Source organism: Hippocampus bargibanti, linkage group LG11, assembly GCF_051943395.1.
Source record: "Hippocampus bargibanti isolate YZ-2025 linkage group LG11, ASM5194339v1, whole genome shotgun sequence".
In the NCBI taxonomy this organism is placed as follows: Eukaryota; Metazoa; Chordata; class Actinopteri; order Syngnathiformes; family Syngnathidae; genus Hippocampus; species Hippocampus bargibanti.
Window position 1 is genome coordinate 21,308,514 of NC_142744.1, and position 22,333 is coordinate 21,330,846.

At 41.6% G+C, this 22,333-nt stretch overlaps 1 protein-coding gene across 4 annotated transcripts in view; it reads left to right on the forward strand.

The window, feature by feature from the left end:
- Nucleotides 1-14,378: 14,378 nt before the first annotated feature.
- The window catches only part of greb1l (GREB1 like retinoic acid receptor coactivator), a 31,549-nt gene continuing 23,594 nt past the window's right edge, over nucleotides 14,379-22,333 (forward strand). For 2 of the 4 annotated variants that reach the window (XM_089008045.1, XM_089008047.1), the window contains exons 1-2: nucleotides 14,380-14,572; nucleotides 20,402-20,505. The gene's annotated coding sequence lies outside the window, so the exon portion shown is untranslated. Of the gene's footprint in view, nucleotides 14,588-20,401; nucleotides 20,506-22,333 lie in introns of all 4 variants that reach the window. The other 2 variants (XM_089008048.1, XM_089008046.1) reach the window with 2 other exon arrangements.

A 22,333-nucleotide genomic window follows, 5' to 3' on the forward strand; every position in this document is an offset into this window, starting at 1 on the left:
ATTTCAAGTTGAGAAAAACGGGTCAGGCAACTTCATATCTGGGAAGGCAACTTTTCAGAGTTGTGTCCCCTGGTGTCCGGTAACTTTTTGTCATGAGTTTCAGACACTGGTATGTGTATATGTACATGTATATGTATATGTATATTGGATTGGATTGGATTGGATATGCCTTTATTAGTGTCACAGTGGAGAAATTTACATTTCACAGCAGCAAAGTGATGAAAGGAATGAAAGTAGAAAAACAAAATACATGAGCTGCTGGAAAGGCAGCCACTCTCGCGGCGCCATCTTGAAGTCAAAATAACAAAAAAAAAAACTAAATACAGTAAAGTCTCGTTATATCGATATTCAAGGGAGTCCGAAAAAATATCGACACAACCGGGACTATCGATATATCCGACCCTGTTTGCATGTAATATATATATATAATACATGCATATGTATATGTATATGTATATGTATATGTGTATGTGTATGTGTATGTGTATGTGTATGTGTCTGTGTATGTGTATGTGTATGTGTATGTGTATGTGTATGTGTATGTGTAAAAAAAAATCCTTGTCTCCCCCCTTGGGTGGTGTCTGTCCTACATTTTAGCTCAGGTCGTCTACCAGAGGCCAGGAAGCTTGAGGGTTATGCGCAGTATCCATGCTGTTCCCAGCACTACGCTTTTCTAGACCAAGATGTCCGATGTTGTTCCCGAGATCTGTTGCAACCACTCGTCTAGCTTGGGGGTCATTGCCCTGAATGCTCTGATCACCACAGGCACGACTGTCACCTTTACCCTCCAGGCTCTCTCCAGCTCCTCTCTGAGCCCTTGGTATTTCTTTAGGTTCTTGCGTTCCTTATTTCTGATGTTCCCATCACTCAAGACCGCTACATCCATGACAACAGCTTTCCTCTGCTCTCTATCAGGTTTGTTTGCCATTACGATCTTGTGAGCCTGTATCTGGAAGTCCCACAGGATCTTTGCTCTGTCTTCCTGCACGACCTTTGGAGGTGTTTCTCATTTTGACCTTGGGGTTTCCAGTCCATACTGCGCACATATTTTTTGATATACTGTGCGAGCCACCTGGTTATGGCGCTCCATGTAGGCCTGCCAGCATCTCACACCCCGCAATTATATGTTGCGTTGTCTCAAGTGCCTCTTTGCACCTGTTTGTTAGGCTGCCTGGTGGCTCATTTCGGCTCTCAAGCTGATTTGTGCTTGTTTTAGTGACTGAAAAATTGTCAAAACCGAATAATGTATAAACTTAAAAAAACTGAAACTATGTAAATCAATTATCCATCCATTTTCTGTACCGCTTATTAGGGTGGCGGGGGGTGCTAGAGCCTATCCCAGCCCTCTTTAGGCACTAGGCGGGGGACACCCTGAATTGGTTGCCAGCCAATCACAGGGCACACAAAGACAAACAACCAGGCACTCTCACACTCACACCTAAGGACAATTTGAAGTGTTCAATCTGGCTGCCACGCAATTACCTAAATAAAAAAAAATGCACTTGTTCTGCAAAATCAAAATGACGACCTAATACAAAATGCAGAATGACACTTTTTTTAATAGAGATTTTCGCATCAACTCAAACATGTAACTAAATACAGTTCATAAATGAAAGTACAGTATAAAGTTTCTTTTTGTTCTGCAAAAAAAAGTAATTGATAAAAATAGAATTTAGAATTAAAACAAATATCAATTGATTGATAACCGATGCCTTGAAAGTGGCTTATGACCACTTTGGTTTTTCATAACATCTAAGAAAAATGGAAATCCGCTTTGACATATTAATTAGGCTCCCGTGTGTGGCAAGGTCACCCCTTCCAATGCAGCCACAAAGGCTCCTCCCCCACAAGCTCCCACTCAACCCTCCTCCCACCCTCCCCTGAGCACACCCCCTTGTTTTGAAATGAGCTTTATAACTGGACAGTAAACTTCCAGTGGCTTAATGATGATGACTTCTTCATGTGTCCAAATGCTCCTTTTGTTCTGGCTTCACTCCTGCACCGACCCCCACCTCTGCCCACCACTCCCTGCCCCACACTCCTTCTGGCCACAGCAGCTTTTAAACCTTGCTTCACCCCACTGGGTAGAGAGAGAAAGAGAAGAGAGAGAGAGAGAGAGAGAGAGAGAGAGAGAGAGAGAGAGAGAGAGAGAGAGAGAGAGAGAGAGAGAGAGAGAGAGAGAGAGAGAGAGAGAGAGAGAGAGAGAGAGAGAGAGAGAGAGAGAGAGAGAGAGAGAGAGAGAGAGAGAGAGAGAGAGAGAGAGAGAGAGAGAGAGAGAGAGAGTGTCAGAGAGAGAGAGAGAGAGAGAGAGAGAGAGAGAGAGAGAGAGAGAGAGAGAGAGAGAGAGAGAGAGAGAGAGAGAGAGAGAGAGAGAGAGAGAGAGAGAGAGAGAGAGAGAGAGAGAGAGAGAGAGAGAGAGAGAGAGAGAGAGAGAGAGAGAGAGAGAGAGAGAGAGAGAGAGCCAGGGGCTATTATCTCCTCTCTGTGTCATTGTCGACTTCAGCAATGGCATTCACTGGGAATGTTTGCCTTTGTTTGGCATGACCTTTGCTCATCTGAGGTCTTCATTCACGCACATTTGCACTTCAGGGCCCAGCAGGCGGTGTCGGGTCAGGAGTGTAAGAGTGAAGGCGGGGCGGCATCCGCAAAGGCTTTTTTATAAGGAAATGAGATCTGCTGATCGCAGTGCGCGAGTCCTCACACGTCTCACTGTGGGAATTTGGGCATCGGCGACTGTTTTTGTTTTGCTTGCTGTTGTTGCGCTTTGGTTTTTGGTGACGGTACACGAGGGGAGATGTGTTAATTGGCACCTTGTTCACTCGCTGTACTTCCTCTCCCCAACTGATGCTAATTGCTCATCTGTGGATTTGTCAGTTGAACCTCATGCTCCTAATAGTGCAGTGTCAGACCCACCACTTGTTGCCACAGCTGTTAAACCAAGTCAGCTCCCCCATACACACACACTTTTCAAAGAGGGCTACAGTAAAGCGGTCAATCTATATGACTAATAATTAGACCTTAAAGGACAACCGACGTCACTTTTTTGTTTCTTAACTGACATAAAAAAAAACGTTTTGTAGCATCTAAAATACCCAAAACATGCAGTATGATATTTTTATTGAAATGCAAAACACCAATAAAAATGACTTAAAGTGGCAAAAATCTGCAAAAAATTGAGCTGCGAATTGGGCATTTTCAGAAAGTCCCGCCCCCAGTTCATGACGTCATGCCAAGACGTCTTGCATTGCGGGAGAATAAAAACAATGGCTTCAGATTCGGATAATATGCTTTCTTGTCACACATCCAGTTATGAATATGATTCAAATAGTTCTGAAGAGTAAAGCATACATGTTTGCACTCGATTAAAGAATTTATTCCGTGTCATTTTGAGGCAAACGGGCGGGGGGGAATGTCTCACCGAAAAAAAGGGCAAGAAAATGGCCACCAAGCTGTGAGGAATGAATCAGCCCGTTTCCACAGGCTGATAAATTCCTTCCATGGAGCTTGGACTCCCTCTTTTGGCGGCTTTTGGGTGCAACACAAGGTTTTCAAACCAAACAGTACAGCAAAATACACTGATGTGATGTAAGGACGCTACAATGCGTCTTTTTTACGGTCAGGGGGCGGTCCTTTAGTGACGTCACGTACGGACTCGTCACCAACTCAAAAACAAGACTTCCTGAATGTTCAGCGCGAGTCTTAAAACGTAAAATATAGCTATATGCGGTGGAATCTTATTAAAATACGCTCAGTAGAAGTCATTTGAAGCCATTTTACAAATTATGGACACAACTTGTCCGGAGACGTCGGTTGTCCTTTAAGTCAACCTCACACCCACCTCAACGTCAACAACCATATGGTTTATGCAATCAAATTTAAAGCTTAAATGCTACAAATAGAAGTTGGTAATACAGATGTAAAATATTTTGGCACACAGTCTATTGTTAAAATGCAGTGGTGGGCAGTGCTTGTCACTCCTAGGCCTTCAGTCGTGCTATGTCTGAATCAATCCATCGCTGCCACTGTAAAAAAGTGTGGTGTGATTTACTACACGTCCCGAACTGTACTAGTGGGTACAGTTAGCCAGGAAATAATCTGTTATTAAACTGTTCAAGTTTTTACCATCAATGTGTGGATTCATGATATGGGGTCAGAAGCCACTCTTTCACACCGGGTCAGAAGTCGCTCTTTCACAATGCAGAGAAGACGATTGGCGAAGGATGGCGAATCATCATTAATAACGAAATAAAATTGCAATATTATTTGCTATTTTTGTGAGTCCGATCTTTCTTAATGATGTCCAACTTTTCTTGAAAATGGCTTTAACAGTAAGTCTTCAACCAAATCCATTTCTTCTCCTCCTTCAGCCATTGTGGGTTGACAAAACCGTGACTAAATCAACACAATATATCTGCTTATGCAGTTCGTGACTATATACAGTGTGCTTGCTCTGGCCACTATGTGATTGTGAAGGCGCAACAGGGAAAAAGTAATGAAAGGACACTGAAAGACAATTTGGAATTATTTAATACGAATTCTTGGACATGGTCGGTGATTCAGATATTTTTCGTCCAACAGAGAAGGGTTTGCAGGCCTTGACGGTCTGCCACTGTTAAAATGAGCCGAGATACAATTAGAGAAGAAAAAAATGCAGAGGAAAGATGCCTCTGTCAAGTCAAATTTTGAACAGAGATCTCCGCTTAGACAAATATTTACAATCATGACTCCCATTCTTGTACTCCTGAACCTTTTTCCCTGTTATATTTCAGAATCAGAATCAGAATCAGAATCAGAATCAGAAAGCCTTTAATAGTCCCACAATGGGATAATTTGCAGTCCACAACCGCAATTTGAAAGGGTGGGGTGGGGGTGGGGGGTGAAAAGTTAAAAAACAAAATATTCTAAGCACAATAAAAATGTCAGAAGACTGAGATTTATGCTGTAATAAAAATGTCCGAAGACTGAGATGTATACTGTAGCTGAGATGTATCTTCTATTATGTCTTCTATTGAGAAGATGAATAATACAACATAATACATATGCATTGAAGCAATATTTGAAATAATCATAATAATCTTAACAATAATGATCTTACCAACAATAACAATAACAATAACAATAATAATAATAATAATAATAATAATAATAATAATAATAATAATAATAATAATAATAATAATAATAATACGTCTGTGCAAGCTCTCAGTCGTACAGGAGTGGTCCATCGATGAAAATGTTTCTTCAACCATGAATCTGTACTTCTTTGAAGGTGTCGGACGTGATATAATAATAATAATAATAATAATAATAATAATAATAATAATAATAATAACTCAGACATCTTGGATAAACATTCACCTCAGCAGTGACATTTAGACGCTTTGTGATGACACATTCGCATAGCGAATAATAATAATAATAAAGACAGTAAGCGCGGCCCGGTAGTCAAGTGGTTAGCACACCGGCTTCACAGTGCAGAGGTCGCCGGTTCGCGTCCCAGTCCGGCCTCCCTGTGTGGAGTTTGCATGTTCTCCCCGGACCCGCGTGGGTTTTCTCCGGGTCCTCCGGTTTCCTCCCACACTCCAAAAAACATGCACGGCAGGCAGATTGACCACTCCAAATTGTCCCTAGGTGTGAGTGTGAGAGTGACTGTTGTATGTCTTTGTGTGCCCTGCGATTGGCTGGCAACCAATTCAGGGTGTCCCCCGCCTTGTGCCCGAAGACAGCTAAGATAGGCTCCAGCAACCCCCGCGACCCTAATGAGGAATAAGCGGTATGGAAAATGAGATGAGATGAGAAAGACAGTAAGCTTGGCAGCTAATTTTCATGTTCTCGGATTGACATCACTAAAAGGCTCATTAGCCCACCAGGATTGTACTTTTGGCTATTCTGTGACGGAATCTGGACAAGGAAAACCATTATAATCGATAGAGAAAACCTTTAACATAGTTGCAAAGCAGATGTTTCGTTGTACTTCTCGTACTGTGGGAGTCAAAGGGCTCTTCGTTTATAACACAGACTATAATCTCTAGCTCGTGCTGTGTGTGTGTGTGTGTGTGTGTGTGTGTGTGTGTGTGTGTGTGTCTGTGTGTGTGTGTGTACGTGTGTGTGTATGTGTGTGTGTGCGTGTGTGTGTGTGTGTGTGCATGTGTGTGGATGTGCGTGAGTGTGTGTGTGTGTATGTGTGTGTGTGTGTGTGTGTGTGTGTGTGTGTGTGCATGCGTGCGTGCGTGTGTTCTATCACTGTGAACAAATGGATTAATTATTTTTTTAGGTGTGTGTGCAATGGGCGCCTAAAGTGCTCTATCATTCGTTGGGTGGCTGCTGAGTCAGCTGAAAAACAAAAACATTCTGCGCTCTCCTGGGAATCCCCGAGAGGAAGAAGCCTTTCTCCCCATGCCTGCCCCCCTGGTGGCGTCATGTGACTCATCATTCCTCAGTTGGCGGCGGAGATCCTTCCTTCACCTTTTGTGCAGGCCACAAGCTGGAAAAGGGGGCTCAATGCGGCTGGTGCTGAGGGACGACTCTAGGGGTGGGAAGCCATTCAATCTGCACTCTTTTGTTGTTGTCTTTTAAAGGCCAACTCATTATCTGCGTTTTAAATGGTTTATTTAGGATGCTTGTCAAAACCACTGTCAACTCTTTTCCCATCGTTTTAACATGGGCTCACTTTTCCTCTGTGATACCTGTGATACTGTATATCCACTTTTTATTAGAACAAAAACTCCATAGTCCAGGCACCCTTTCACAGTCAAACCCAAGCCCGCTGTTTGGACAACTGTGGTGGTTAAAAAAAACCAACAACAACAAGCGTGTGAAAGCCTCCCTAATGGAGGCAGCCATTGGCTAGCATGGCATTTACAGCGGTTCCCCCTCGCGCTGACTTTGCCCCTCGTATAACCATTGAAGTCGAGGTGCGAAGAACTGCGGACAACTTGATTAAAACAACTGTTTGGGCGCGTCTGCGGTAATGAACTGGAACATGGGGGCTAATGGCATTTACTGTACACAATCTGGGGTCCATTCAGTTCTATCAAGAATTTTTGTCATTGGCTGATGTGCACCAGTAAATATTCGCACACAGCTATAAACTGTGCTTTCCCACCATGCGGAATTTCTGTTTACCTGACAAATTCTTGGCTCAGCTCATTAGAGGACAGGAAAAGCGCACACAAAGAGGCCTTTTAGTCTTCTAAAGTGGTCCAAAATACTACATAATGGGAACTTTGCAACAGTACTCTCAACAAAGGTCACTATTGGTGACCTCAGAATCAGTCGGTCATCTTGAGACACAACTTTTCAAGGTCAAGAGTGAAGTAATACTGAGAGCGGAAACGTTTTCAAGCATAAGTTCGTTTGTGTTTTTTAAACGTAAACCACTCAGATTTATAGTTAGACCCATCGCAACGTGGTTCCCAACTAAAATGCTTTTGTTTGGCAATCTCCCCCAAGTGAAGTGATTTACAGAATGAGCCAGTCAGTCGTTGTACTGGGTTGTGTATTTGCCCAATAACTTCTCTTTGCACATGTTGTTGACCTATTTGGAGCTGCGTGGCATTATTCACATTAAAATGTCTTATCCCCTCCACATATTAAATGCAGAACGCACAACAAATTAATGAATAACTACTTTTCAAATCTGAATTAAAAAAATAATGACTTTTATTGTGGTTTACATGGGACAATTTAAAAATTTAGTTTGGGCTTTAGCAAGCATCATGGAAGTTTGATTTGCTTTGGTGGGACGAATAAAATTATGTGCTGGGCAAGATTTGACTTTGACACCTGTGGGTTATTGGAAGACTCTAAATTGTCCCTACCTGAGATTGTGAGTGTGAATCGTTATCTATGTGTGCCCTGCGACTGGCTGGCAACCAGTTCAGGGTGTACCCCGGCAACTAATGTGGGGAGCATCCAAAAATGCAACAAAACTACTGAGCAATAGCAATGTAGGACACAAACACGCTACGTGTGCTCACAGTGTTAGAGTGAAACTTCTACAATTAAATCATGTTTACAGAAGGAAATTTTTCACAACAGGGGACTTTTCACTGAAGCAAATTTTATCTCAGACGTAAACAAACGCACGCACGCGCACACGCACACACGCACACACACACGTGCACACGCACACACACACACACACACACACACACACACAAATGTATGTGTACCCCAGTGACGTGCGGTGAGGTTCATGGCTGGTGAGGCCCTGACGTCATCATAGTCAGATTTACAAACATATGAACTCTACAGAGTAGTTTATTCACCATTTGATTGGCAACAGTTAACGTATTTTGTTTAAAATTTCATGTCAGCATTCTTTATATAAACTGTAGCATAGAAAAAAATAATTAAAAAAACGTTTTTAGCGTGTTACCTTTACTTGTAAATGAAGTCCATGCGCCGCTCCTTCTGAAGAAAGGCATCGATAACTTCTTTGTAGAAGCCTTCCTTATCTTTCTTCAGTTTCTTCAGTCTCTCTGTCTCAACGGAGATCACTGCCAGTGAAGAAAGTCGTACTTGATCAGTCCTGTTCCGACTGTATGTTTTCAGTGCTGAGAATGACAATCTCGTCTACAGCAACAAATGGGGCTTCACCGATCTCCTTTTTAATGTCATTTCTAATGACATCACCAACTGCTTCAATTAAATCGTTCTGTATTCTGTTTCACAGGCTAGAAAATACAGTGGATGTCCCAAAATGACTCGCTAGCCTGTCATCTTTCTCAGCGAAAGCATGTAATAGTTCAACATAGTTGCCACGATGAGCAGAGCCTTTACTTTTATCATTTCCACGAAATGCCAGCTGTTGTTTGGCAAGGAAGCAGGTGGCATTGATGAGATCTTTTAAAATCTCCCGCTTCTCCTTTACCTTAGCATTGTGGATGCTGATGTTGAGTCTTCGCTCATTTTTGATGAGGCTCCATTGTAAATTTTTCAGGTCGCAATATCCCATTTGAGTCCAGACATTGTCACAAGTTGAGAACAGAAGGCAGGAAAAGCAGAAAAGGCGGTTTCTTGCTGGACATCCACACAGCCAGCCTTTTCGTGTGTACCAGTCCGCCTGAAAAGAGCGAGTATTGTGTCCCGTTGTCTGAAGCAAACCTTTTAGCTCCGGTGTTGGTCTTCCTTTAATTATTACCTCCTGCTTCGATTGAAAGTCCAGTTTAGAAAATTCTTTCAATTTAGATATGTAATCCTCCATTCTGAAAGTTAGGCCAAGCAACACGAAACTTGCTAACTGTTTACTGTAGCTTTCTGTCTCTAATTCTATTATTCTGCAGACGTGGAGTCGGAAGTATCTCTGGAATCACAAGCGCCCCCTGCCTGTCATGAGGCGGGAGAACTGTTTGCCTCACCTTCGCACAGCGTTTTGATAAAAATAAAACAAAATAAACACTGGAGTACAGTGTTTATAATGTACAATGACATTATATACACCAGCTAAACTGTGGAAATTTAGTTCATATACTAAACGTGTTTGAACGCTTTAATAGCGATATGCAGAAGGACAGCAATGCGGTCTCACTGCAGAGCAAGCCAGCACAGTAAGCATAGTGATTGCGCAATCCATGTTGAGGCTCAGCCGGCTGCTGCCTCACCGCTCGTCTCTACTTAGTATTTGAACGGTAAATGTGAAAATTCAGCGATTTTGAAAAAAATCCTAAAACGGTGAAGTTAAATGGACAACAACTTTAAAGTACAAATCACTAAATACTTATAACTGTTTCATTTCTTTTTTCATTTGATATTTCCATGACAGCTTTCCATGATGACAGGTGAGGCACTACCTCACCTGCCTCCCCTGACTGCACGTCACTGGTGTACCCTTTATTTTTATTCCAATAGTGCATTTGTACAAACTTACACTTATTGGACACTTCATATAGCCAATCTAGAAGGAAGTAAAAAATGGGAAAAAACAGAAATTTACCATCGACATTCACATTCACTTACTTGAATTCATTGCATAATGTCATTTACTTTTCTTCCTCCATTTTTTGTCAAGGTTTGCAAGGTGGTGATGGTTGTGAATCCCAAATAAGCAGGCAGGAGGGAGCAGGTGGGAGTATTAAAATAAAGTCAGCAGGAACAAAATCTGAAATATCAAAGTAAGCAAACATGTATGCTTTCCTCTTCAGAACTATTTGAATTTTTTGCAGATTTTGGACACTTTAAGTCATTTTTATTGGTGTTTTGCATTTGACTAAAAATATCATACTGTGTGTTTTGCGTATTTTAGATGCTATAAAACGTTTTTCTGATGTCAGTTAAAAAACAAAAAAGTGACGTCGGTTGCCCTTTAAAGGACAACCGACACCATTTTCTACTGACCGAAGACAGCTGGAATAGCCTCCAGAATCCCCCACGGGAGGACGGAATGGCTTTAATGCAGTGGTTCTTAGTCTAGTTGGATGCACCGAACCCCACCAGTTTCAAATGCTCTTTCATCAAACCCTTCTTTAAATGACTTTGTCCATTAACTGCAGATGAGACTGAGGGGTGGAACTCACTGAACCCAGAGGGTTTGATCGAACCCAGTTTTAGAACCACTGCTTTAATGTATTCAGATTTGTTTCACACCAGAGGGTATTTTCGCACAAATATTGTAGAGGTGTTTCACTGTTATTGGAACAAACTACAAACAACATCGCTAGGTTTACAGCTAATAGCCAAAATAGCTGACAATTCTTCAATTACTCTTCAAAAATAGCTGACGATCCCATTTACTCTTCCTGAGCATTCAGCTTGTATGTGTGGTCCAAAATACATCTTGCCAACAACCTTCTCTCCCTCCAACTCTTCAAACACCTGGATCCCTTCAGATAAATTTAAAACAACACTTTCCAAATCTATTTCTGTCTATACACTTTCCATTGTGAACATTGCCCTTTAAGGAAGATATATTTTTTTCAGGCTTTATTATTTTTCCATTGAATTACTGTGCTATAAAATATTTAATTTGCGATTTTCTGTAATTTTAGAGCTTTTTTTGTGCACGCTCTGCAAACTGGAGTGTACTGAATATAATTAAACACGCTTTTACCTTCCACAAGTGATTCAATGAAAATTTTAAATTATGTAAAATCTTTTATATGCATAATATTTAACTTGTGCCATTGAAATGGCTGTACACACTGTAATGAGTCTGCTCCATTAAAAAACTTCCAAACATTTTTAAAGAACCTACATCCTGCATTTTTTTTAATGGAGGCTGAAACAAAAGCTGAACTGAGACAGCAGGGCTTCACTGTGATGAAAATAAACAAATAAGTAAGTAAGCAAGTAAGTAAGTAAGTAAGTAAGTAAGTAAGTAAGTAAGTAAGTAAGTCAGTCAGTTAGTCAGTCAGTCAGTCAGTCAGTCAGTCAGTCAGTCAGTGAGTGAGTGAGTGAGTGAGTGAGTGAGTGAGTGAGTGAGTGAGTGAGTGAGTGAGTGAGTGAGTGAGTGAGTGAGTGAGTGAGTGAGTGAGTGAGTGAGTGAGTGAGTGAGTGAGCTTTATTTATATAGCACTTTTCACAGGTAAAACCACAGTGTTTCACAAAATTTAAAACAGCCATAATAAAAACAATACACAGAAAAGTGCAAGTGGAACATGATGCAGGCATAGAACATAACAGTTAATCAACACCTGTTTAAAAAAAAAAAACTCTTTAATTGTTTTTCCATACAGCGTAGTGATAGGGGTAGTGCATTCCATAGCCGAGGGGCTACCGCTTGAAAAGCTCTCTCACCTCTAGTTTTAAATCGGGTACGGAGGAAAACCAGCAACCGTTGGTCAGATGATCTCAGACTGTGGGTGGGGGAATAAAATTGTATAAAATCAGACACATAAGAGGGAGCTTGTCCATGCAAAGATCTGAAAGTGAGAACTAAGACTAATTTAAATGAAAAAAATTAAATGCACTGGTAACCAGTGCAGTGAGGCCAGCACAGGGGTGATGTGTGCCCTCTTGCTAGTTTGGGTTAAGAGTGTTGCAGCAGAGTTCTGGACAATCTGGAGACGCTCCATATCCTTCTTGTTAAAACATGTTAAAAGGCTGTTACAATAATCTAGGCGAAATGAGATAAAAGCATGCATAATCATTTCTAGTTCACCCCTTGATACCAGTGACCTAATTTTTGAAATGTTCCTCAAGTGGAATAAACTGTTTTTCTGCCACAAACTTTGCATTTAGATTCACCGACATTGCTGAATCAAAAACAACACTGAAATTCCTGATTTTAGACTGGACAGATGAGCATAGCACACCAATATGCTGCTTGATCTGGGGGATGCAGTCATGTAGGACAGGGGTGACCAACCAGTCAGAGAAGGGGAGCCATTTTTTAAAATTATGTTACTGCAAAGACACACACACACACACACACACACACACACACACACACACACACACACACACACACACACACACACACACACACACACACACACACACAGTCCTGTTTCAATGGTTTTGTGAGGTGCAGATAACTCCAGATAAGGAGTTGCCGTTGCTGATAAGTTTAGAGAAGAACTAGTGTTACATTTGAACACTAAATGTCACTCCATTTCCCACCTCAACTTCTTCAAAAATAAAGAAATAAAAAGTGGTCTTGAAACTAAAATAACAGCAGGAATGAGGTTTCTGAATGGGTGCATTCAAAGTCCTCACCCCTGTATTGAATTTGGTTAAAATATTGTTTTACTTTTTGTGGTGTGAACTTTTTCCTCTCATTAACCACGCACACACACAGATAAACACACCACAGCGAGTAAAAACGGTGTGTATCCAAGTGAAATGAAACTACACACAGAAAAATCATTTTTGGTGAATCTTTGACGACCTCTCTGAAACTTTAACAGATGCATGTATAGACCCTCGAGAAGCCTTTAGAATGAAAAAGTTGTGAGTCCTCACTTGTCAAAAATATACTCACTGCGTATGGTATAAAATGTTAGTGGTCCTCACAAGACTAGTCATACAAACACACACAACAGCCGGAGCGCCCGAACATAAATGATACCTAAAAACACAAACACACACATCTTTTTTCCCCAATTTCCTCCTCCCACCGTTCGCAGTCTACTTGGGACCAATCTGCTGGTTCTTGGTCGATTGTGATTGACTTAGCATTTACCACATGGCATCGATTTCTCCGCATGAGTGGTGATCCAGTCATCTGATCGTCTGCCCTCTATGTCAATCAAGTAGCGGGATTGATGATAGGCTGATGCGGTTCGTTCTGTGTATTCAGAAACGTTTGAATGGAAGCGCCATCCCGAGGCGTTTTGGTTGTCGTGTGAAAGCCCGGGAGCCGCATTGAAGCAGCCAAAGAGCCGCATGCGGCTCACGAGCCTCGGGTTGGCCACCCCTGATGTAGGAGGAATGTGTCTATAAAGGGGGACAAATAAGAATGTTGTCTACCAACTGTCACTGAATTGTATAATCCCCAAACAAACAGTTTTTGCGGGTGGAACCTGCATTGTGGCGTGTCATTGGTGATGGCTATTTCCTTGACATGGCGAGATAACGGCACCAAATCCCTCATTCTGCCATCAACATCCGCCTGTCGCTTGTTCCCATCTATTTATTTTGCAGAGGATGACTCACTGGTATTTATAGCAGTTGAGTGAAAGTCCCTGGCCACCCTATCCAGCTCCCTCGAAAATCCCAACCCCTGTATACTTGACGTGGGGGTCAATCCGGGCTGCTGTGACAAAATGCTGCCTGACATTCTGGCCTGCCGAAATATTCAGCTGCACCTATCCCCGACTTTCCACCCTGTACCCACACTAAATAAAATGATAAAGTGTTTCGATTCAAAGTTACCCCCCCCCCTTGACATTCCCACTCCGTACACAGTGCTTCCTTCATTCCAAACTTGACACAGTGGCCTACGCCAGCGTGCTGGGTGGTCACGCGTGGCAGACCCTAGGAAGGTAAAGACCCCCTCCTCGTCCTTCCCCTGTTTTCACCATCTTTCTTTCCATTAAGACCCCCCCCCCCAATGCCTTACCAGAGCATCTGTCACCACAGGAGACCAGATGAATGCATTCTCCTCCTCCTCCTAGGCAAATGGCCCAGGCAGGACAGAGGAGAGTACCTCGAGGGAGTAGGGGGGCGGGGGGAGGTGTCTATCTGTGTTTGTTTGCATGCAGGCGAGAGAGAGAGAGAGAGAGAGAGAGAGAGGGTAGGGGGAGAGACAGAGAGAGAGCGAGAGCGAGAGCGAGAGAGAGAGAGAGAGAGAGAGAGAGAGAGAGAGAGAGAGAGAGAGAGAGAGAGAGAGAGAGAGAGAGAGAGAGAGAGAGAGAGAGAGAGAGAGAGAGAGAGAGAGAGAGAGAGAGAGAGAGAGAGAGAGAGAGAGAGAGAGCGGAAGATTCCTACCGCCTGACTGACGAACTGACTGTTTGTGTGTATGTGTGTGTGTACGTGTGTCATGAGACGGCACACAGCTCCTCCACATGCCTGGCTGGACTTTCCACAAGGATTTACTTCCAATGGACTAACAACACTTTCCAGGAGCAGTTTTTGGGGGTTTTCTTCAGCACACGTTGAGATTTCGGACGCCTCGGAAAAGTCATGCAAGGTAGAGCAAACTATTGTGAGTAGCTCTAATGTGAGAGGCTTTTAGCGCCTCATCTCGAGGACGTGGTTAGATGTTAGTCCTTTTTCTCTTTACCCCCCTCCACCTTCCCATCCCCCCCCCTCTTCGGCTTTTCTGATGTTAACAGCAGCCTCTTTCCTGCATGACAATGAACACGACTGATGCTTATCCAGCTTTATTTAATATGCGCGTGACGTCTTATCCAGGGCCAATGTTGCAACGAGCAGAGTCCAACGGTGCGGTGAACCCCCCTCTTTTATTTCTTACTTTATGTTGTTTCTATAAAAATGGGAAAGCCCGTGCGTGTGAATGGGAAAGCAGGCTACAGTCAACTCAATTGAGTAGCCGCCTCCCAGCTCCTGTTTAATGTAATTATAAGGGAGAAAGAAAAAGAACGCTGCGGTCGTGCAAAAAGACAAGCTTTCATGCAAAGTGTTGGGATCGAAACATTAGCTCGAGGTTAACGATCACAGATTATTTTTCATGTCGCACATCCATCAACATCACGTCAGTCTTCTAACCCTTTTGAATGAAACAGTCAATTTTCCATTTTGCCAAACATCCGACAGGATTTGATACATTTATGAGAAGAAACCTGGAGTCTAAGAAATGATTAGCCTTGGTTGAACATTTGACTGATGCAATTATTCAATTTTATTCGAAATACGTTTTTTTAAACATTTTAAAACAGCTACATATTATCAATCATTTGAAACCCAGCTCAGAACAGCCAAACCTTTTCATTATTAATTGTGAAGAATGTTTTCATTGATTAAACGTACAGTGTATTTGTATTTTATTTTCTGATGAATGTTTACATTATTTCCGAATCAGGCCCCTAACAAATTTATATAATTTCGGTAGACATTTTTGATTCTGTTTTCACTCATTGCAAGCCAACCTTACCAGATGTCAGAATCCTGTTTCACAAAATATTTGTTAGCATTGTTTTCAAGATTAGCTTATGCAGACATTCAAAATTATGCCTGTCATCGTTTTGAAATAATTTTTGGGGGAAAATGGGCTTATCACTAAAATGCTATCGTTGTTATCATCACCATCATCTTGAAAATCAAACTCTTCACATGTAAATATTTTACATAATGAGTTGTTTATTGTATTTATTACTACATGTATGTTTTTTTAAAGCACATATTTTTCATCATTTATTTCTGATTCACTTATTCATTATTTCCATTAGTAAGCAACGTGACTCATCAGAAAAAAACAAAACATCTAATGTATGTTACACCTGACAAATGATTTCGTTTCAAATGATTACAAAACAGTATTTATTTCTGTGGTTTAGCAAACAAACAGCACAAATAAATAAAATGTTTGCTCACTTTATTTTGAGAGAATGACTCATATATAAATAACTTGCATGATAAGTAGACAAACAAGTAAATGACATAAATTTTAGTTTTAAATCAAAATATTCCCTGTCCTGATGAAACACAAGAAAGTGACAATGGTCAGTGCGAAAGAAAAAGTAAAAAGTTGACTCCCTGACGGAAGGATCATGGTCCTGACTTGAACTGGAATGAAGACTATTTGGTCGGTGGGCCCATTTACGCCGCAGCATTCTTGCTGCTCTCCTAAGTACAGTTCGTCCTGGGGTCATGACTGGAAAAACTGGACGTCTTTCAGTGCTTTTAGGGGGTTTTGTCCTAATTTCATAGCCCCGTTCTCTCTTTGGAGCCATCTCCCTGTGGCTTGTCAGATAACAATCCGAACAGGCGTGCAGATTTGTTGCGTCGGCATAGCTTGAACTTGCAGCCACTTGGTTGGACACAAGATCAAGTGAGGACATAAGGACATAAGGAGAAGAATGTAACCACAGACGAGCTTCCTGGCTGACACATTGACTTGATTGGCTGTATCCAAGCCGGCTAATCATTGACAAAGACAAGCTCCCGTGCAAAACGTGTGTACACTTGAAGGACTTGGACCCCACTTTGGTGATGACGGGGTCAATCGGGACACAGTGGGAGGACTGGGGGGACTTTGCTTTGTGTTATGTCATAGGCTAAGTGATTAAACAATACTGCAGCAAGGGGTCAAAGTAGCAGCATAGGTTGATTTTGTGCAGCCAACGCAAACTAAAGCATCCCCGTTGCGTGGAAATAGCTTAGAGGCAGGGCGAGGTATTGCACAGCTGTTCCTTGACACTCTCCAATCACAGTCGGGGTGTTCGCGAGTGTCTTCTTTCTCCTTGCTGGACTGCCATTCCCAAAACATTATCATGAAAATCCATGCCAAGGTGAAAAAAATCGAAATAAATGAATGCACAGTAAGGATGAATGCTTCAGAAAAACTATGTACAGTGATACCTTGGCTTACGAACTTAATTGGTTCCCAGACAGACTGTGTAAGGTGAAAAGCGTGTATCCCAAAAATTAATTTCCCATAGGAAACCATTAAAATGAGAATAATCCGTTCCCAGGTCCCCATAAAACATACTTTTCTACTAAATAAGCCTTAAAACTACACAAAATATACCTTATTTTATGTATAATAAATGTGCTATGGTATTATAATTAAAGAAATAAACTGTACTGTATAATTTTTAATTGCATTTTATTTACCTTTGTGATGGTCGTTGATGGCTTGTAGGAATGGAGTGGCCGGTTTCATCACCATTAAACACTTGATGAGGAAGGTAGCCTTCTTCTTTCACCATCTTGAGGAATGATCCATTGGAGGTGCTTCCTCTGCGACCATTTTACCTAGTTCCTCATCAATTGTGTTCTGTTTAGTTGGGTTCATAGCTTTTTGCATCAAGTGTACAGATGGCTTATGCGGGTTATTTGTGGAGCCTGATTGATGGGATATTATAACCTTCCAGTCTACACTCTGCTTTTCAACTATCAAAGTTTAAACGAGTCCAAATTTCACTGTTTTGTATCCATTTTCTCACCATTCCACATTAGTTTTTTTTAGTTTCAAACTCTGTCGTCTCCCTTTCGTGTGTGTGTTTTGTCATGATCCCTGTGTCATCTACCTGTCTCTTTAATGTTTACCCCCCCCCCTTCACTGCTGCGTTCTTGACCAATCACGTGGCTTTAATTGAAGACGCCATTTTGTTTTTTTGAGAACGGCCTCACTCTCTCTCTGTAACCCCCAGCCCCTCACTGCTGCGTTCTTGACAAATCACGTGGCCGGGTGTGGGGAATAGAGGACCAAAACAGTCGGCTGCCATTGTCTTGTTAGAACGGGCCCGTTTGCGAACGACACATCACTCGTTGTGGCAGCTCCGTGTGTATCCCAAAAATAGTTCGTATGCCAAGGTAAAATTTTCATAAATTTAACGTTCGTAAACCGAAAAGTTCATAAGCCAAGGGGTTCGTAAACCGAGGTATCACTGTAGCTTGAACTTTTTTTTCCTTGCTAATGTGATTGCCATTTCTCATGTGGCTTACATTTAAATAATTAGAGTTAATTTATACGCTTAGACTTTGAACTTTTTGAGTTATCAGCTTTTACATGCTTTCACTGAAAACCACATTTTAGATGAAGGTATTTTATCATGAAGGAATGAAAAAAATACATGGCCTGGTATGAAAAAGTGATAGGCCCTTAAAGCATATATCTGGGTGAGCCACTCTCACCAGCAACAAATTAAATCAAACGCTTTCTGTCACTACATTTCGATAGAATTATTTTCACTGACTCTTCGTTGCACAATTGCTTCAAGTCTGCAGCACTCTAAAGCAGTGGTGGGCAATTCCAGTCCTGCAGGGCCGCTATCCTGTACGCATCCTCCTTCTCTCCCTGTTGCAACACACCAGATTCAAATGAACAGGTTCAATATCAGGCTTCTACAGAGCTTGCTGATGATCTGATCATTTGAATTAGGTGTGTTGCAACAGAGACAGATAGAAAACACGCAGGACAGCCACCAACCAGGACTGGAATTGCCCATGCATGCTATCCGTGTTTTCTCGCTTGAACAGCCTTTTCGGCCACGGCATTTCAATCAGATTCAAGTCTGGACTCTGACGTGGCAACTTTTATTTGGTTATTCAGAAGGTAACTTGTTTCAGTGGTTTCAATTGTTGCCATGAAGCAGAACCCAAATGGGCTTCAGCTTGAGGTTACAAACCTAAAGCTAAACATTTTTGTTCTGGACTTTCTGGCTAAGTGCAGAATTTATGATTCCATCAATCACAACAAGCCGTTCAGGTCCCGAAGTCACAAAGCAGTCGCATACTATCACACTACCACCACTAAATGTGACTTTTGTCATGATTTTTTCCCCCATAGATAGTGTGTTGTATTTATGCCTGCTGTAATGAGCCATTATAGTCAGCAGTGGTTTAGGCGTTGGAGCTCAGTTTTTTTTTCCTCCAAGTTTCTTCCTCATTGGTGAGAACCTTGATTCCTTTGTGACCTCTTGGATGAGTTGAGGTTGCACTCTTGGGGTCATTTCTGTGGGCTGGCCCACTCACGGGCAGGTCCACCTCTGATCCACACTTTCATTATGTGCACAAAGCCTCACACTTTGTAGCCCTTTTCAGACTGATAGATGTCAATTACTTTATGTATTTCCTATGTCTTTGGGAATTGGATCATGACATTTTGTTGCAGCTTTTGGAGCCCTTTTGGTTAATATAATTTTCCAGGCAGGCTGGATTGAGTTGATTTCTTGATTGAAACGGAAAACCTTGGGCGTGGTCAGTGAAAATGAATTGAAAAATGGTCAATTCGTGAATTAATTACTTTTTCGCACAGGATCATAAAGCTTTGAATACGTATGTATTTTTTGTCATGTTCATAAATCAACTCACTATTTAACTCATTTACTGCCATCCACTAATTTATTCAGGAATTGAAAATATGACGTGGCGTGCCATTCCCAAATTTGTTTGGGTTTTGGTTTTTCTTGCGGCGGGTGCCGATAAAGCTTTGGTGAGACCTCTGGCAATGTGTTTTCCCTTCCACGAGGGGGCAGCATTTGCTTTTTGTACAGCCGCCCCCACTTGTACCTCATGTTACTCCAGACCCTTGTAAGGTAGGAAGACTATTTTTTTCTGATGAAAGAAGTGAGTCGAAGATTTCTAACGCTGTAGTAAATCGTTATGTTGTCCTAAAACTCAGTATTCTGAGGGTCCTGGAATTTGAGTGACAATGATAAAAACCCTGGCACTGGAGTGGACACATACTTGCACATGTCCGGAAGTGAATGAGTTAAAAAATCTGTTGACTTGGGTTATACATATGCTTTTGATTGATGACCTTAAAAATTAATGTTTTTAAGAAAACTTGAATTTTATAAAAAAAAAAAAAAAAAGTATAATATAATGGTTTTTTTTTTCTTAGTTTATTTATCCATGCATCCAGCTGCTTATCGACATGAAGGTCGCTGGCGTGCTGCGACATATGCCAGCTGTTTTCAGGCAGTAGGTTGGGTACACCATCAACTGGTTGCAAGAAAGTCACATGGTACACAGAGACAAACCTTTCATCCACAATCACACATACTGACAATTTAGAACATTCAATCAACCCATCATGTGTGTTTTTGGAATGGACCCAGAGAAAAACCCACACAAGCACGAGAAGAACACGCAAAGTACACACAGAAAGGCCAGGGACAAAATCAAACCACAGCTCTTGTTGATTCATTTATTTCCCCATTTCATTTGTTTGTTTGTTTGTTTATTGATTCTACCCAAAATGTGATATACTGTACAGTATTCTTAGCCATTTGTCTATCTCACGCTGATATTAATTACTGACTGGGTAACACAGTTCAAGTTTACATCAGTGTGCATGAGCTGATGTGCAGTGTGCGTGTTCCTCCTTCAGGTGACAGAGCTGTGAATAAAATGTCTTACTGAAGCACTGAGCGGCAGTGACCCAGAATGAAGCCGAGGTGAACAAGTCCCTTCACGCATGCCAACACTGATCACGTGAGTCGCCGCCTACTATGACTTCTTCGTTGTCTCCTTCCTCTACCGCCCGTGAATGCGAGTCAGTTGTTAAAAGATCACGAGACATCACAACAGCTTGTCCTAAGAAGCACGCCTTGAGCCTAACAAAGTTGAAGGGCTGCACTAACTTCACAAGCAAGGGATCACCTCACTCTATTGCCCTCCCTAAAGTATTTAACGGGAGGATAATGCAAATGGAGCAAAGCGCTAATTTTGTAAACATTTGGAACATGACTCCCTTTACTTTTGGCAAATCTTTTTTTCGGCTTGCAATGCTTTGCAATAATTCCCATGCACAACACATACTTCTCAATGGACAGACTCGACTATTAGTGGATTGGATTTACGTTTATTCAGCTTACAGTGAAGAAATTTACATTTTACAGAAGCAAAGTTATGAAAGGATGATGAAAAGAAAGAAAGAAGTAAAACAAATACAGGAGCTGCTGGAAAGGAGCCACCCTCGCCACCTTGAAGTCAAATGTGATGAACTTCAGTTGTAAGCATACTGTAACTGAATTGCAGTGTTTACACTAAACAACATTGATGCATTGGCATGCTGACTTGGTTTTGCTATTTTCATTGTGGCAGTTTTTGTTGTACCATATTTTTGTTTTTACGACATACCGTATAATGCATGGATCCATCATGCACTGATGTGTGCTCACTTGGTCAACATTGGGAACCTCACTCTATCTGTTGTTGCTTTCAACAGTATCTCATTGTATACAATGTTGGTGTATTATTATCATAATAACAACAACAACAACAACAACAACAACAACAACAACAACAACAACAACAACAACAATAATAATAATAATAATAATAATAATAATAAATAATAATAATAATAATAATAATAATAATACTACTACTACTACTAATAATAATAATAATAATAATAATAATAATAATAATAATAGGCGGCCCGGTAGTTGAGTGGTTAGCACAACAGCTTCACAGTGCAGAGGTCACCGGTTCGCGTCCCGGTCCGGCCTCCCTTTGTGGAGTTTGCATGTTTTCCCCGGACCCGCATGGGTTTTCTCCGGGTCCTCCGGTTTCCTCCCACACTCCAAAAACATGCATGGCAGGCAGATTGACAACTCCAAATTGTCCCGAGGTGTGAGTGTGAGAGTGACTGTTGTATGTCTTTGTGTGCCCTCCGATTGGCTGGCAACCAATTCAGGGTGTCCCCCGCCTCGTGCCCGAAGACAGCTGAGATAGGCTCCAGCACCCCCCGCGACCCTAATGAGGAATAAGCGGTACGGAAAATGGATGGATGGATAATAATAATAATAATAATAATAATAATAATAATAATAATAATAATAATAATGTACATTTCATTCATAAGTGCCTTTAAAAACGCTCAAAGACTCCTTACAGTCACTGGATAAGTTTTCGTGCGGGTGAGCAGCGGCAGCCAGACGCCCAAGCGTATTGACATGTTAAGTCTGCCAATAGCAGGAAGTTCACTCAGTTCCCTGCCACTCTGTGTTGAAGGTTAGAAATGTGTTGTATGAAACATGAATGTTTGTGTGAATGTTTGTGTGACATTTCTGTGCAAGCTTCACTGACATCGTCAATGTCATACCACTCACGTTCCACTTTTATGCTCTATACATTAATACAAGGTTGACAAGAAACAACGTAGATGCACTCATGCGCAGACTTTGACAATTTTGGAATTCTCTCATCATTCACGTTTAGCTTTCATTGGATTTGCAAAGTTTCATAGTAAGCATTGATAATCTCACTGTGCTTGGCTCGAGAATCTCACCAGTTCGTGCTTTAATGCAACGAT